The sequence below is a fragment of the Leucoraja erinacea genome, chromosome 32 (assembly GCF_028641065.1).
Source record: "Leucoraja erinacea ecotype New England chromosome 32, Leri_hhj_1, whole genome shotgun sequence".
NCBI lineage: Eukaryota > Metazoa > Chordata > Chondrichthyes > Rajiformes > Rajidae > Leucoraja > Leucoraja erinaceus.
The window spans coordinates 18,591,142-18,608,330 of record NC_073408.1 but is presented as its reverse complement, the minus strand read 5'-3'; the positions used below and the strand labels follow the sequence as shown (position 1 = coordinate 18,608,330).

Genomic DNA, 17,189 nt, shown 5'->3' with positions numbered 1-17,189 from the left:
TAGTGTGCAGGGAAACAGGCTTAGCGGGTGCATCTCAAGGTGGTTGAGGATACAGATGTAATTAAATTGTTCACATGGTACCTCATCCTGGATCCTATGTGTTCTGACTTTCCGCATTACCCTACCATATGAGACCTTGTCAAAAGTCTTATTAAGGTCCGTGTTGACAATATGCATCCCCCTGCCATCATCAATCCACTTGACCACCTCTTCAGAAAACTTAAATCAAATTTGTGAGACTCGATTTCACACTCATAGAGCCATGCTTAATATCCCTAATCAGTTCATGCCTTTTTAAATGCAGACAGATCCCGTTTCTCAGAATCCTTTCCTGTAATGTTCCCATTACATCTTCTTCTTCTTCGTGCGTATGGCGTGCACAGCCTAAAGTTGTAGGACAACTTGTTCTATTTGATCTTATATGATTGTGCACAACGGGTTGATTGCATTTGTCGAAACAGGGCAGACCACGTGAAGGTTGCAATCTCCCACCCCTTCCCATTGCTGATGTGAGGTTTCCCCATTTTGTTTATTTCCCTGGCTTGTCCTTGCAGCCTTTCTTAAATAAAGGCACAATGTTAGCCACTCTCCAGTTTTCCGGCATCACACTTGTGGCTAAGGAAGGTACAAAAATCTCTGCCAGCTACGTCTTTGCAATAATGTCTTGGTTTTTTTGCACCGCATTCTTTTAGAAATGGTGCGTGTAATCTATCTATAATTCATGTATAATTCGTTTTGGTGAGCTTGTTTGATTCCATTTGCCGGTGATGCAGTTGCAAGGAAGGTCTTCCTTTGTGCTTCTACCTCACCCGACCTGTGCATTGCAACAAACTTGACTTGACCCGCACATTTTTGGGATCAGGGCGTAAACCAGAGCACCCAAGGGATATCCACAAAATCCCCGAAAGTGCAAACTCCATACAGACAGCATCTGAGCTCAGAATTGAACCTTGGCCTCTGGCCCTCTAAAGCAACAGCTCTCTAAGTTGCACGATTGTGCTACCAGTTTTTTAAGCTCTGCCTCTTGCCCACCAATGATGTCTACTTCTTGGTTAATGCACCTCTGGGTGTTCTGTATATTGGGCATTATCGGCACTGAACAAACTGCTGCAGGAACACAGAGGGTCAGGCAGTATCTGTGAAGGGAAATGGACAGATGACATTTTTGGTCGGAACTCTTCTTCAGACTGAAGGAAGGTCCTCACCAAAAAGTTGTGTGTGTATTTCTCTCCACAGATTCGGCATGTCCTGCTGAATTTTTTCAAGATTTTGTATTTTCCTCAAGATTCCCGTATCTGCAGTCTCTTGAGTCTGCAGTGCTGGTGTCAAGAACCTTTGGCTAAGTGTTGTACTTTACATCCGAATATTGTTTCAATTAAGAAGAGGCGATTTTCATAATGTATACAGATTCTACGATATTGCACCCATTATGTTATTGGTCTGAGAATGAATCCCTATCATTCTGTTTAACTTGCGAAATATGATTTATTCATGGTTTTACAAGTAATTGGATCTTAAATATAATTGGACAGCTTTTTCAAAATGCCAGCACAAGTACTATGGGATGTAATGCCTCCTTCTGGGCATTAGGAATGCATAACATCTTCCCACTGATTTAACAACTAATACAGGTCTTCGTGCAACAGATTAAAATGCATTATATAATGTTGCGGACCTGATTTATACATTTTCGCAATTTTATTTCCAATTGTCTCACTGAGGAAGAGGCAAAAAGTGCTGACAGTTCGTTCTCACCACCTCTCATGAGATCATGCAGTCAAAATTGCTCCGAGCATCCTTCTTAACGCTACTCCACATCTCCAACCTTGACACACAATGTTAATTGAAATAGTGAATAACATCCAAATCAATGGTAATTTGCTGAACTAATTAGAATGCAAGGAAGGATCAGACATTGATCGACAAGTGCATGTTTCAGGAAGAAAGATTTAGCTATAACATATATAGCTATTGTATATATTATAACATGTATGTTATGTATACTTATATCATATATTATATACATTTTATTATACATATGTTATACAGTCTATACTGTAACACAATATCATACATACATATAGAATACAATAATATATATTATATATTATAATATTGTAAAACGTATAAATCAGGTCGGCAACTTTCTACAATGCATTATAATCTGTTGCATATATATACTAGACTAAGTGGGACCCGTTGGTTCACAGCATCACATGGGAGGGCTGGTCCCCCAATGCCATATTCCACCTCTCCACCAATTCCAATATTGGTGGCCAGTGGGTGGGGGTGGTGGTGGCTTTCTGGAGTGCTAGTATGGGTGTTGTGGGCTGATGGGACTTGTTTCCAGAGGCTTAGTATGGAATTTGTGGGCCGAATGGATTCTTGGGCTGGCGGCTCAGTCACTCAAGCCTGTAGTGTTGGCAGCTCACTCACTCACTCACGGCTGGTGGGCTGGCAGTTGAGTCATGGCTATTCCTTGAAATTCCATTTCAAGCAGGGTGCAAGGCCACCAAATTCAAGTGCAGTTTCATACCATCTCAAACAGGGTGTAAGGCCACTAAAGACAGCAAGTCGTGACCTTTCCCTCCTCCATCTTGCACAGACTGAGCCACGCCCACACTTCTGAGTTTTATAGTCCCTCCCCCTCCCACCAGAAGGGGCGTGGCTTTCATGGTGTGATTGACAGGAGAGAGAATCTCAACATTTTTTAAACATTGGTAACTCTTTAATTTTTCATTGATGGTAAAATGCTATGCACTTGATCAGCGGAGGGGGGCCCTGAGTAAGGTGGCCAAAAATCACAGCCGTACGTGGTAGCGTTTTTTTCTAAAATCAATATAAAGCGCAAACAGGAAGTGGTCAAGATTAGACTTTTAATTATAAAGAAGGCAAGGCAACTTTAATTAGGCAAGGCAAGGCAAGGCAACTTTAATTAGGGAAGGCAACTTTAATTAGACAAGGCAACTTTAATTTGGCAAGGCAACTTTAATTTGGCAGCACAGCTTTAGCATTTCCAAACCAAAGGCAACACAGCTTTAACATTTCCAAACCAAAGGCAACACAGCTTTAGCATTTCCAAACTATATTTTCAAACCACATTAAGGGCACTGACAGGTCAGTAATACCACTCACAGTTTAGTAGACATGTGTTCAGTGTTGTTCACAGCTCAGACTGAGAGACATGACCCTCTCGTTCCCTCATATTTCAGAGACTGACTGAGGCACTCAACACTTCTGGGTTTTATAGTCCCTCCGGAAGGGGCGTGTACTTCAGGAGAGAGAATCTCAACATTTTTTAAATACTAATAGCTCTTTTATTTTTCATCGATGGGAAAAATCCTCTTGTCCTGCACAGCGGAGTGGGACTGAGTAAAATGGCAAAAAATCACAGCCGTAAGTGGCAGCGTTTTTTCTCAAATCAATATACAGAACAGGAAGTGGTCAAGATCAGACTTTTAGTAATATATATATACATATATATTAGCATATATATTAGACAATATTGAATACTTTTTGTAACTTTGTCAGTGCACTATATGTGGTGACTCTTTGCATACTTGTGTATTGTATGCAAAAATTAATTTAATTGTACCAAATAAATGTGACAATAAGTGTAAGAAGGAACTGCAGATGCTGGTTTAAACCGAAGATAGGCACAAAAAGCTGGAGTAACTCCGCGGGATAGACAGTATCTCTGGAGAGAAGGAATGGGTGACGTTTTGGGTTGAGCACTTCTTCATGTGACAATAAAATATTAATTAGGCACCTTGGTACATCCAGTGACAAGTCTTTAAACAAAGGGAATTACTGGGGTGACCATTGCGGATACGCAAGTATAAAGTTCATTCTGCAAACAGCAAAACTTCACAGACGGCAACACGACAACTGGTGAGCTTGTCCGGTTGAAAGTCACGGAATATTGGTCACATAACTGGAATTAGTCATTGAGACATAAGAAACTGCAGATGCTGGAATCTTGAGCAAAAGCTGAGGAACTCATCTGTTCAGACAGCATCTGTGGCGGATAATGAACAGATAACATCTCGAGTTGACTTTTTCTCTTCAATTAGCATCAGGAGATCTTTGAAGTCACCCTGAGCTAACTGCGTTAAAGTAGTTAATCAAAGAGGAGAATCTCTCATCCTATCCTTTACTAAGGCAGCTTTTTGACAATGCTGCGCTCTGTCACAACGGCTCTGAAATGTAGCTCTAAGTTCTCTAATTTGAGATTTACATGCACATCCTCCACAGGCAAGACAGCAGCTGCCAAATGAGGCAAGTGGACATGTTCTGGTTCAATCAGTAAATCAGGTGGTATCCCTTCAGTGACACACTTCATTACACATCCCATTACACACTCCATTACACACCTTGCCAATAATATTCGACATCCTTTGTGTTGCACACCAGTTATGACACCCCACCTGGGTTTCATTTCCATCACTGGCGTCAGATGGAAAACATTGCAGAAGAGAGCTTCATATCATAATTGTGGCTTGGATATACAATTCCATCGTGTTGTTGACTCATTACACGTCTGTTGCCGTTTGCTCATTCACACTGTGCTACACTTGAGGTCTTCTGTGCAAACAAGTGATTCAGGGCAGAACCACTCACCCAAACATAGTGAATATGACAAAACAAGGAGCTGCAGATGCTGGTTTACAAAAAAAGCCAGAGTGCCAGGCACGGAAATTGCTATCAAAACATGGGGAGGGGGGGAACACAATTTATTGGTGGCCGCGCGCACGCATGCGCACACATGTGAGTCTTCGACCGTTGGCCCTGTGGACGGTAACATCGGGAGCTGACCTGGTTGGTGACCGACTCCGAACTCCAGCAACAGCAGCTTCGTCCGCCCCGAATCGTGGGGCTTGAATCGGCCCGTTCACGGGGCCTTTTATTGGCCGGCGGGGGCTTCAACATCGGGAGTCTCGATCGCCTCATTGTAGCAGTTTGATTTTAATTCGCGCCGAGCACTGAAAGGCCCCGCGAACAGGCGATTCAGCCCTTAGAAAGTGGCTGATAGTCCAGACTACAAAACATGGGGGGGATTGTCCCCCACCTCTCAAAGCAGGGGGGGGACACGTGGCCCCCCTGTCCCCCCCACCCTCCCCCAGGATTTCCGCCCATGCAGAGTGCTGGAGTGACTCAGTGGGTCAGCAGCATCCATGTAGAACATGGATAGGTAGTGTTGATAGGTAACCTCACCTATCTGTGTTCTCCAGAGATGCTTCGCTCCATAGATGCTGCTGCACTCGCTGAGTTTCTCCAGCATTTTTGTGTACCTTCGATTTTCCAGCATCTGCAGTTCCTTCTTAAACAACATGCTTCCAGACCTGCTGAGTTACTCCAGAATGGTATTTCATATAAAACTAAATCCAGGCTCCTCAGTGATATCTTGTAGTGATATCTAATGCTTCCGCAGATATCTTATTCCTTCAGAATTGGTTAAGAGGGTGGGAAAGGATCTGAAAAGTGGAGGGTGATGCGAAATTGTAGAAAACTGACATTTGGCAAAAAGATTGAAAAGTATTCAATGTAAATAGCAAGAGGCTTCCGAACGCAGAGATGCAAAAGGATCTGGCTGTCCCAGTGCATGGATTGCAAAGACTAGACCACTAGGTTCTCATTGTTTGCCATGGATAAGGAGCATGAACCTTTCACAGATAACAAAACAATTGTGGATGCATCTACGACTGCTGGCAAGGAGACTCAGGTTACAATGTCAAACACTGGCCAATCCTCCATGAACATGGAACTTCCAAGGTATGATTCAGCCTTTTAAATCACCCCAGATGCCGGCATCAATTACAAATCTACCCACATTCCTGACCCCGGCTGTAAGTGAATCCAGTCCACACTCCGGATATACAATTCTATCTTCTTGTTGACCCATTACATGTCTAGCCCACACTCCAGATCCCGGCTTTCCATTCAAACACACAACCTACTTTCCAAATCCTGGCTCAGGCTCCACTCCCGGCCCCACATTGCAGATCCTGGCACCGCGGCTACAAATCCAGCCCACATTCTGGGTCCGGGCTGTCATGCCACACTAGATAAACACAAAATGCTGCAGTAACTGGAGTAACATGGACCGGCACGGTGGCGCAGCAGTAGAGATGTTGCCTTACAGCGCCAGAGATCCAGGTTCGATCCTGACTACGGGTGCCGGCTGTACGGAGTTTGTACATTCTCCCCGTGATCTGCATGGGTTTTCTCCATGTGCTCTGGTTTCCTCTCACACCCCTAAGATGTACAGGTTTGTAGGTTAATTGGCTTAGTATAATTGTAACTTGTCCCGAATGTGAGTAGGATAGCATTAGTGTGTGGGGATCGCTTGTCGACGCCAACTCAGTGGGCCGAAGGTCCTGCTTCCACAATGCATCTCTAAACTAAACAAAACTCAGTGGATCAGGCAGCATCCCTGGAGAAGAGGAATAGATCATGCCACACAGTTGGCCACCCTCCAGCTCCAGCCCCACCCCTCCAGCGTTCCTGACCCAAACCCCAACCCTATCGCCAGCTCCACACCAAATATTAGCATTCAACAACTAGCAGAATAAGACACCAATGCAATCCACTTAGCAGTGAGCAAGATTTACCGGACACTGCATGAGAGGACTCTGGAGAAACGCCAAGTATTTACCATCACTCTAAGTAATACATGGCCTCGCTCGCATGCAGATTTCAAGTTCAATTCAAGTTTATTTGAGGATAATGAGGACATAGTGTTCACAGGTGCAACCAATAACTCGGAAAGTGGAACATAATGTTATTGTTTATTGGCAGGGGAATTTAATACAAATGTGGGGAGGTTTCACCAGTTATATAGGGCCTTTACAAGACCCTGTCTGGAGTGATGTATGCAGTATTCCTATTCAACGAAGAATGTTAAATGCATTGGAACCAGTTCCGAAAAGATATACTAGGCTGATGCCATGAACATGCGAGTTATTTTAACGAGGAAAGATTGGACAGACTGTGCTTACATGCACTAGTGTTTAGAACGAGGCAATTTAAACATATAAGATTCTGAGGGTTCTTGGCAGTGCCGACTGCCAAAAGTGATTAACACAGCCCAATCCTTCATGGGTACTGACCTTCCTACCATCAAGGTGATCTACAGGGGTAGCTATCTCTTAAAGGCTGCCAGTATCAACATGGGCCCACACCACCTTGGCCATGCTCTCATTTCACCCCCGCAAACAGAAAGAAGGCTGTAAGAACCTGAAAACTATAATGTCCAGGTTCAGGAGCTGCGTCTTGCCTACAACCAGCAAGCTATAAAATAATACAACCCTCAAACACACACACACACACACACACACACACACACACACACACACACACGCACGCACGCACGCACGCACGCACACACACACACACACACACACACACACACACACACACACACACACACACACACACACACACACACACACACACACACACACACATACACACACGCACACACACACAACACACACACACACACACACACACACACACACACACACACACACACACACACACACACACACACACACACACACACACACACACACACACACACACACATATATTTAATGTGTATGTGTGTTTATTTTTATATGTGTGTGTGTGTACATTAAATGTATATATACTCTCAAAACTAGACTAAATCAGAGATGTATCTCTAAACTAAACTAAAAGTGATATTGTACTTCAACCTTTGTGAAAGGCGTCATATAAATAGTGTTTTTCTAATACTGGTCAGATTTGCTCTGCTGTAATGAATTACAAGACAAAAAAATATAAACAATGAAGGTTTACGCCAGGATTGATGCAGACGCTGGATTGTACATATCTCTGCAGCGGGATTCAGCACTGTCACTCCACACGATTGTCATCCCTTTGTTATTTAATATGAGGGGGTCAACAAATAGGTTAACTTCTGGCCCCCATTACATATTAACATCTGTCATAAGAAAATGTCATTCGCTGAACTGTCTGATTAAAAGTCGGAGAGGGTGGCATCTTTCTGCCAACCCATAACGCTGGAAAAGGTCAAAGTTTGTGCAAACACTCTCTCCAAGGAGATTAAATGGAATCATTTTATAAAGCCTATGTTAAGTCCAAACAGTGATTGATTCAAATGATACACTTCACTTATTCCGTGCGGCACCACAAGTTACTGACACACAATTACACAAAAAACAACCCTTTCATATCATTGAATGGAGCAAATCTTATGCACATTCCATAATAATGCAGACAATTTCTATTCGGAAAGCCGCTAATGGAAATTCAGCCAGAAAAAAAACTAAAGAATGGATTTAAGTGTTCAAGTAAAAGAACATCACTTTAAACTCGCCAACTGGCTAACAGTTAAAGATTCATAAACCAGAATCAAAGGAAGAAATAAAGTGATCATTAAATGTAATGTATAATGTGCCTTTTTGGTTTTTCTCCTTTCCCATTTTGTAATCATTTGATGGAATGGAGAATTACACATAAAACCTTTCATTAACCCTTCCTTACATTTTTGCCTAGCACCTTCTTAGGAGAGTTCAGCAAGTTCAATGTTTCTAGTTAATTCACTGTGTGACTTTATCTTATAACTCTGCAAGGAAACCCAGACCTGTATGCGTTGGATGGCTCACTGCTGAGTGATTTTAGAACTTATGCTACATATAAATCGCAAATCAAAAACAGAGATTGCTGTAAACCTCAGTATTCAGCAAGCATCTGTGGAAAGAGAAATGTTTCAGGGTGAACAGAGGTTATACAGAGGGTCCACAACTCCCTGAAAGTGGCCATGCATAGACATAGAAGGTATATAGTAAGCTTCCTTTCATAGCTTGGGGCACTGATACAAGAATCAGGAAGTAATGATGCAGCTTTGTAGGACTTTGGTTGTTACATTTAGAGTATTGCACGCAGTTCTGGTCACCCCATTGCTGGCAGGATGTGGAGGCTTTGGAAAGGGTGCAGAGAAAGTTTACCAGAATGATGCCTGTATTATAGTGTATCAACTACAGAGAGAGGTTGGACAGACTTGGACCGAAGGGCTTAATCTTGTGTTGCACCTTCTTATGTTCCTTGAACACCTTTAGTTGGAGCGGAAATGAAAACAAACCCATCCTTGTTTTAGATGCAGAGAGGATGGAGTGGGTTGGATGAGGGTGAGGCTGGGTTTGACAATTTGTGGAGTAATTTGGTTAATGAGTTCCGTTTGAGAAAGAAAGACGGACGAGAGAAAGAGAAAAAGATGGGGGGGGGGGGAGAGAGAGTGAGAGAGAGAGAGAGAGCGAGAGAAAGAGGAAAAAAAGAAGGGAAGGAGGAAATAAATAAATAAATAAATAAAGTAAGAAAGAGAGAAAGACAAAAAGAATGGGAATAGACAAAGCGACATGCCAAAACTCTGAAATATGCTAATTAAAGCTGCTGCTAAAATCATCAAACATCAGGCTGCTGAATAAATGGAAACAAGTTGGCACGAGGACATAATTGAGTAGGCAGTGTAAAAGATACTTGAACAGCTGCATGGGTAGGAAAGATTTGGAGGGATATGGCCCAGACGTAGGTAAATGGCACTCCCGAATGGATGAGTTTGGCTGAAAGACCAATTTCCGTGCTGTATGACTCTGACTATCAAGCTCTCGAGCCACCCTGCATAACGTTAACAACAACCTTACCTCAGCAACGCACTTTTACGGCCATGGTTGCTCTGCGTACTCTAGTTGCAGCACTATTATGATCGAGTGCATTTAGAATAAGTGATTATTATATATTTGCTATTGTTGTTGTTGCATCCAATGTACTCGGTTCAGCTGCAGCTAGTAATAATTTAATTGTTCTGCTTCATGTTTGGCACATAGGACAAAATAAACACTCTTGATCGCGAACAGCCGTGTTTTATGAGTACTTTCTGTTTCTTTTAGTAATAATGCAAGAACTAGGGTTTGCCTCAGGATCCACGGAGCTTGGCTCTGCATTTACCCAAGATTGTAATTCACAACAAGCAGAGGAGAAGACAAATCCAGGGAATTACCTGACCTGGGCGGCTTTGAAGAGATAGTGCAAAATAAACTTTGATCTGACTTAAACCCAGGTTATGCTGACAATCACACCATCATAGAAATAACACTACTGAATGACCCAATTTGGCTTCCTGTGTCAGCAACATTACTGAGTTATTTACTCCCATTCTAATACTTAACCCCTTCCTGTATCTCCACAATTGATTTCTTTTCAAAATCTCCCTGAAATATGTTTCAAGGAATGTTGCAGTCTCCACTTAACATCCATTTATTATTAAAAGACAGGTCTCATTAATTGTCTGTGTATAAAATTTCCAACATTTTTACAATTTCTTTATTTCTTTCTTGTGATAACACTGTTGCTGCCATACAGCGCTTGCAGTGCCGGAGACCCGGGTCTGATCCCGAATATGGGTGCTTGTCTGTACGGAGTTTATACGTTCTCCCTGTGACCCCATGGGTTTTCTCCAAGATTTTCGGTTTCCTCCCACACTACTAAGACGTTCAGGGTTGTTGGTTAATTGGCTTGGTATAAATGTAAAAGTTGTCCCGTGTGTGTAGGATAGTGTTAATGTGCGGGGATCGGTAGTCGGCACGGACCCAATGGGTCGAAGGACCCGTTTCTGCTTTGTATCTCTAAACTAAACTAAGCTTTTTGATACAGCTCTTACACACAATGCATATAATCCATTACTGATTCTTTTTTCAACACCTTCCAAAGTTTTTTGAATATTTCTATGACATCTCCTCAACTATGTTTTGTCTGGTGATGAATGGCAGATGCAAGTCACTTGGAACCAGGAATAGAGATCATGTAGAACCAGCTATGTCCCGTGTTTAATCCAAGAGGGAGTTGGGAGTTTCTCCAACAGTGTCATTCATGCAATGTGCAGGCATGATGAGATGGTGCAGGACTTTGCAGCAGATAACGTGGGCTGTAGTTGATCACTGACAGCAAAATAGCTTCATTATCGAAAGCAGTGTTGTATATTTCCCAAGAGTGCTCGATGCCACAGTACAGAAGGATCTTAATACTGATTATTTTTCTTCCTAGATGTCACCTAAACGATCTCGATGGAGACCAAAGGGGGGGCCTTGTTTATACCGAACCTATGCTGCACATATCTGAGGTGTTGATAAAATACATTTGGCGAAACCTTTATTCTGCATCAAACCTGTGTCATGTCTGAACTGTAAGCACACATTTCTAATAGACGACCGTTGCTTTTCACTGGCATTGGTATCCGTTTCTTTGACAGGAACCATACGGACTACAACAACACAATTATACAATTATGCATTGCTTGTTTCTGCCGATAACTATTGAATGAAGTGAATTTTCTTCTTAAAACGTTTAAATCTTTTGGTTTAACCAGCAGCAGTCTATAATAATCGCAACCCGAAGGTAAAGAAACAGACAACCTCCACTACTTTTGCTCTTCTTATGGTTTCAATGTTCTGGGAAGTGGGAAATAGGGAATCAGCATAATTCTGTGAGTGTGTGTGTGTGTGTGTGTGTGTGTGTGTGTGTGTGTGTGTGTGTGTGTGTGTGTGTGTGTGTGTGTGTGTGTGTGTGTGTGTGTGTGTGTGTGTGTGTGTGATATCCGGTAGGCGGCGCGGCTCTGGCCAGCAGCGGCCTCTGCAGCCTGTCCGCGTTTTTATTATTTTTTGTCTGTGTTTCTGTGTAGTTTTTGTTATTTTATGTTGGGGTGTGTGTGTGGGGGGGTGGGGGTGGGGTGGGAGGGGGGGGGGGAAACTTTTGAATCTCTCCCTGCACTGGAGACCCGACCTTTTCTCGTCGGGTCTCAGGTGTCGTTGAGGCCGCAACGAGGAGCGGCCTCCAACGGGAAGAAGCCGGGGACTCTGGTGCTACTCACCGTCGCCGTCGCGGAGCTGGCCGAGACCGGAGCGGGTGGAGCGGTGGAGGAGCGCTGCTGCTGCTGCTGCTGCTGCTGCTGCTGCTGCTGCTGAGTCGGAGGCTGCTGCTGCGGGTCTGCGGACGGCGGGAACCGGGAGCCCGCGGCTCCCTGGAGAGAGACCGCTTTTCGGGGCTCCTGCAACGGCGAATTCTCCCGCCCGAGTTGCGGGGTCGAAGAGCTCCTGGAGCGGGGCCTAACACCATTGCCCCGCGCGGCTGGAACGGCCGCGGGACTTTGCGAGCGCACACCGGGGGTTCCAACACCAAGACCCGGTGTGCGACCTCGCACCACCCGGCGTGGCTTCAATGGCCGCGGGACAATCGCCATCGCCAGCCGGGGGCTTCGACTTTGACTCTGACATCGGGGGGGGGAGAGTGCAGTGGAGAGATAAGTTTTTTTTTGGCCTCCATCACAGTTATGTGATGGATGTTTATGTTAAATGTAATTATGTTGTGTCTGGGGTCTATTTGTGTGTATTGTATGGCTGCAGAAACGGCATTTCGTTTGGACCTCCAGGGGTCCAAATGACAATTAAATTGACTCTTGACTCTCGTGTGTGTGAGAGTGTGTGTGTGTGTGTATGTGCGTGTGTGTGTGTGTGTGTGTGTGTGTGTGTGTGTGTGTGTGTGTGTGTGTGTGTGTGTGTGTGTGTGTGTGTGTGTGTGTGTGGTTGAGGCAGGTACAATAACAACACTTAAAAGACATTTGGTCAGGTACATGGATAGGGAAGGTTCAGAGGGATGTGGGCCAAATATGGGCAGGTGGGACTAGTGTAGATGGGGCATCTTGAACAGCATGGGCGAGTTGGGCCAAAAGGCCTGTTTCCAGGCTGTATGACTCCATTACTCTAGCTATGACTATGTGTAATCAGGTTCAAGATGGTACTCACGGGGAGAATGGGTTTAATTAGGGAATAAAGTGATGATCTATCTGTGGTGCTAGGGGGTGTGGGTCAGGAACAAAATTCATATTTATTTGCTATATTTACAGAGAAAAATGACATGGAAGAGAGGGATAGGTGAATAATTTGAAGTAGGTCGGTATTTCATTATTAAGAAGGATGAGGTGTGAGATGTCATGGAATGCATATGGCTTGAAAATCCCAAGGGCCAGATGAGATCGATTTCAGGTTGTCATGGAAAGCTAGGGAGGAGATAGGTGGTGGCCTGATGAAGATTTCTGCACCTTCTTTAACCACAGGGAAGACGGAGGATGACTAATGTTCTTCCTTTATTTAAGAAGGGAAGGAAAGTAAAAGTTGATAAGACTTACATCAGTGGGAGGGAAATTATTGTTGTAAATCTTAAAGATAGGATATATGTACACTGGGGTTGATCAGTAGCATGGCGTAATGCAGGGGAAATCCTGGAAATGGCTTTTTAGGTGGGAAGTCTGTGATGAGTGTATTGCAGGGACTGATGCTGGGACTCTTGTTTATGATGTATATTAAGTATTTGGATGTGAATGTAAGAGGTATAACCAGTAGGTTTGTGAATTATATGAGAGTTGTCAGTGTAGTGGATAGGGAGGAAGATATCTATTGCTGCAGCAAGACAGAGATCAGATGGAGGATTGGGTGGAGCTTTAGCAGATAGAACTTAATCCCTACAAACATGAGTTGATGGGTTTTGGTAAATTAAATAGGGGGGGCATATACAGGTAAATGTATGGCACTAAAGACGTTACAAGGCCTTCTACGCCCGCACCTCCAGACTCAGGAACAGCTTCATTCCCAGAGCTATAGTGGCTCTGAACCGGCCCTGCTAAGTGCCCCCCACCCCCATGGACTGTCTCTCCCGGATGGTCACGTCGCACAGACACATCTGCACTTCAGTCTGTTTGAACTGTTGTAATGTTCTTTTACAAACCATGTTATCGGGGTATCTAAATCAAAATTGTATTAGTTACTTAAGTTATGACATCGGATGGAAGCTGCATACCAAATCTCATTGCACTTATGTGCAATGACAATAAAATATATTATTATTATTATTATTATTATTATTATTATTATTATTATTATGAATGGACCTTGGGGTTCTCTATGTATTACATAGGTTGGTGAAAAGGGTATACGGGTTTTGATAGGTAGGTGCATGGGATATAATGCAGCAGCTTTATACAACACTGTTGAAACTATACTTGGTGTAATGGTGTGTAGTTCGGGTCATCGCATTATAGGTTGGATGTGATTATTTTGAAGAAAGTGCAGAGGACATTTATCATGATGTAGCCTGGACTGGGGGACTTTATTGATGGGGAGAGATTACTTAGGCTGAGTTTGTTTTCTCTAGAGCGTACAAAGCTGAGGTGCGACCTGATAAGAATAAATTAAATTATAAGGGACATTGATAGAATAGTCAGAATCTTTTATTGCATGGTGTGATATTAAGAACCAGAGGTCATTGTCTTCAGCTGAGAGTAAGGGGTTTCAAATGGGATTTGAGAGGAAAGTTGTTTTTTTTACAGAGAGTGGTTGATATCTGGAACTCACTGCCAGAGGAAGTAGTGGAATCAGATACAAACATTATATTTAAGCGACATATAGTCAAATAATTAAATAGGCAAAGCATAGAAGGAAAGAGTGGATAAATGAGATCAGTATAGAAGGGAAAATGGTCAGCATGAATGTGGTGGGACGAAGGGCCTGTGTCAAACATTTCCAGAATTCTATGTTTTCTGTCAAATAAGTTAAATAGAGGGCCAGCAAGTCCCAAGAGAGCAAATTCCAGCATCTGTCATTAAATTTAGTAAATTAATTGAATTGGGAAACAAAAGAAAGAACTAAAGCTCATTACTGGGAATAAATAGCTGTGGCAATGCAGGTAAATCTAGCAGCAAACCTGTGCACAGGAAGATCCCTCAAACAGCAATGAAATAAATGGCCAGATAGTTGGATTTTTATTGTGTAAATGGTGGGTGATTTTGGATAGCACAATGGGAGATCCACGTTCTTCTTCACTGTATCCACCTAATTCCTTTGACAATGCAACTGTTTCTCAGCATTGATTTAAAGGAGAAGGAACACTCTTCCTGGATTGCAGTAACAAGACACTATGAATACATAACATTCCTATACAAGAGAACATTGATTGCCTCAGTGTGAATATATATTGTCTCCATATCAGTTCAGGTCGGAGAGTAGTTTTGTGGTGCAAATGTATATCATGTCTACACCAATGAGCAAACATCAAACAGTATGAATATAAACCATCTTCTCTTTGTGAGTAACCTTCACACTCTCTACAATTTGCAAAGCAAAGCAAAACTAAATGTTGAATGTAATTTCTTCAGACCCAAGCTCTCTCTGTATAAATGCTTGCTTGTTTTCCTGCTGAAATTAATTTCTTCATCATGCTGGATTTCTTAAAATAAAATAGGAAGAGAAATGTAGAAAGTAACAAATTGGACCTAGTGGCAAATTGGAACATCACCAGCCAGGAATGGCCCTTAGCATGAGCGGTGTTAAATGAACATGTATAATTACATAGGAACTTTGCATAGAAACTGAGACAAAATGAGCTCCATCCACTCCGTGTTTCTAATTTCAAATCTGCTTCAGTGGCAGATTGTCTCTTTCACTGAGCTCAGTCACATGACCTTCCCCAGTACACCCTGAATCACTCTGACCTGATGAGGCTGTCTCCCAGAGGACCATTAATTCATAGTCATCTCAGAAACTGCCTGACAGCTCTAATTTTTTCTGGGCAAGCAGCCACAGCAGCAATAAAATGATGCTATTACCCGTACGGGGACAAGGAGGATGCATTAACCCCATGACTTCAGGACAATGAAAGCACAAAAACGTTAAATATTTCACTCCCAACAGATTTCAACATCAATTTTTAAATAAATGTTCAGCATGACCACAAGCTTTTATAACTAATGTATGCCTGGCCTCTGGTTTACCTCTCTTGCGAATGCGACTCTATTGCACGAAAGCTGCTTTAACTATGAAGCTGATGTAGTGAGGGGCCTGCCATGTTGTACAGCATTGCAATGATGGGATTGAAAACCAAACAGCATCTTACTATGGCTCCAGGAACTAATATTTAAAAGGCTTTTTCATCACATGGTGAATCTTTCTGTATATGAAACGGCATTCCTCTCGAGAATTCCTGTGGTTTCTCGTGAAAAAAATATGAAGAAAAGTCCCCTGTGTTAATACAACCTTGAGTTCTCAATGATCAGTCCGTGTAGCTTAGTTCAGTTTAAACTAATCTGAAACGGAATCAAATTCAATAAGGGGGAGGGGTTGGCGGTGGATAGGAGAGCAACATCAAGAGAACTTAGTTCTCAGAAATCATAGCTCTGAGCCAACTATACTCTGCATAATCAGTGAATTTTAATGGAGCTTCCTTGATTTTCCTTAAGAATATAATGTCGCAGTTACATGTACAGACTGTTTCTATGCCTGAAATTCATTTTTTTTTGTTACTTTACAACTTTGAAAGTATTAGGTAAAAATGTACATCATTATTTTCGGGAAAGGTTTCATGCCGGAGAAGGGAAATTTACAAAACGCGTAATTATATTTGGAACAGAACCATAAAGACTGAGAAAGATGGAAAATGAATAAAAGCAGCGTTTTGGCCATTCAACCACATACCTCCACTCAGTGGCGGACTGGCCAAGGTGTCAGCTTGCCCGATGGCATGGGCCCCTGATGAAGTGGGCCCCCGATATCAAGTGGGCCCCTGATGAAGTGGGCCCCCTTTGTCTCCTAGCAACCAATATTTTTAGACCCAGTCCGCCACTGCCTCCACTGACACTCAATAACTTCATAGCTAATAGAACATAGAACAGTACAGCACAGGAATGGGCCCTTCGGCCCACAATGTTTGTGCTGACCATGATACCAAGTTAAACTGATCTTATCTGCCTCTATATGATCCATATCCCCCTTATTCCTTGCAGTTTCATGTGCCTATCTAAAGGTCACTTAACCACTACCACATCTGTTTCGACCACCACTCCTAGGATGGCTAATCTTCAATCTTGGTACCACTTTCCTCAACTAAACCTATATCCCTTAATTTTGTTGATACTGAAATACTTATTCAAGATTCAAGAGAGTTTATTGTCATGTGTCCCAGATAGGACAATGAAATACTAACTTTGCTTCAGATCTTTGTCTTAAAGATTCTGGTTGCCCGAGTCTCCATAGACATCTTGGGTAGAGAATCACAAATATTCAACAAAACGGGACAAAGTGCTGGAGTAGCTCAGCAGATCAGGC

General features: G+C 42.9%; 1 protein-coding gene across 7 annotated transcripts in view; it reads right to left on the bottom strand.

The window, feature by feature from the left end:
* The window catches only part of robo3 (roundabout, axon guidance receptor, homolog 3 (Drosophila)), a 472,426-nt gene that overhangs the window by 71,540 nt on the left and 383,697 nt on the right, over positions 1–17,189 (bottom strand). The gene's annotated exons all lie outside the window — the stretch shown is intronic.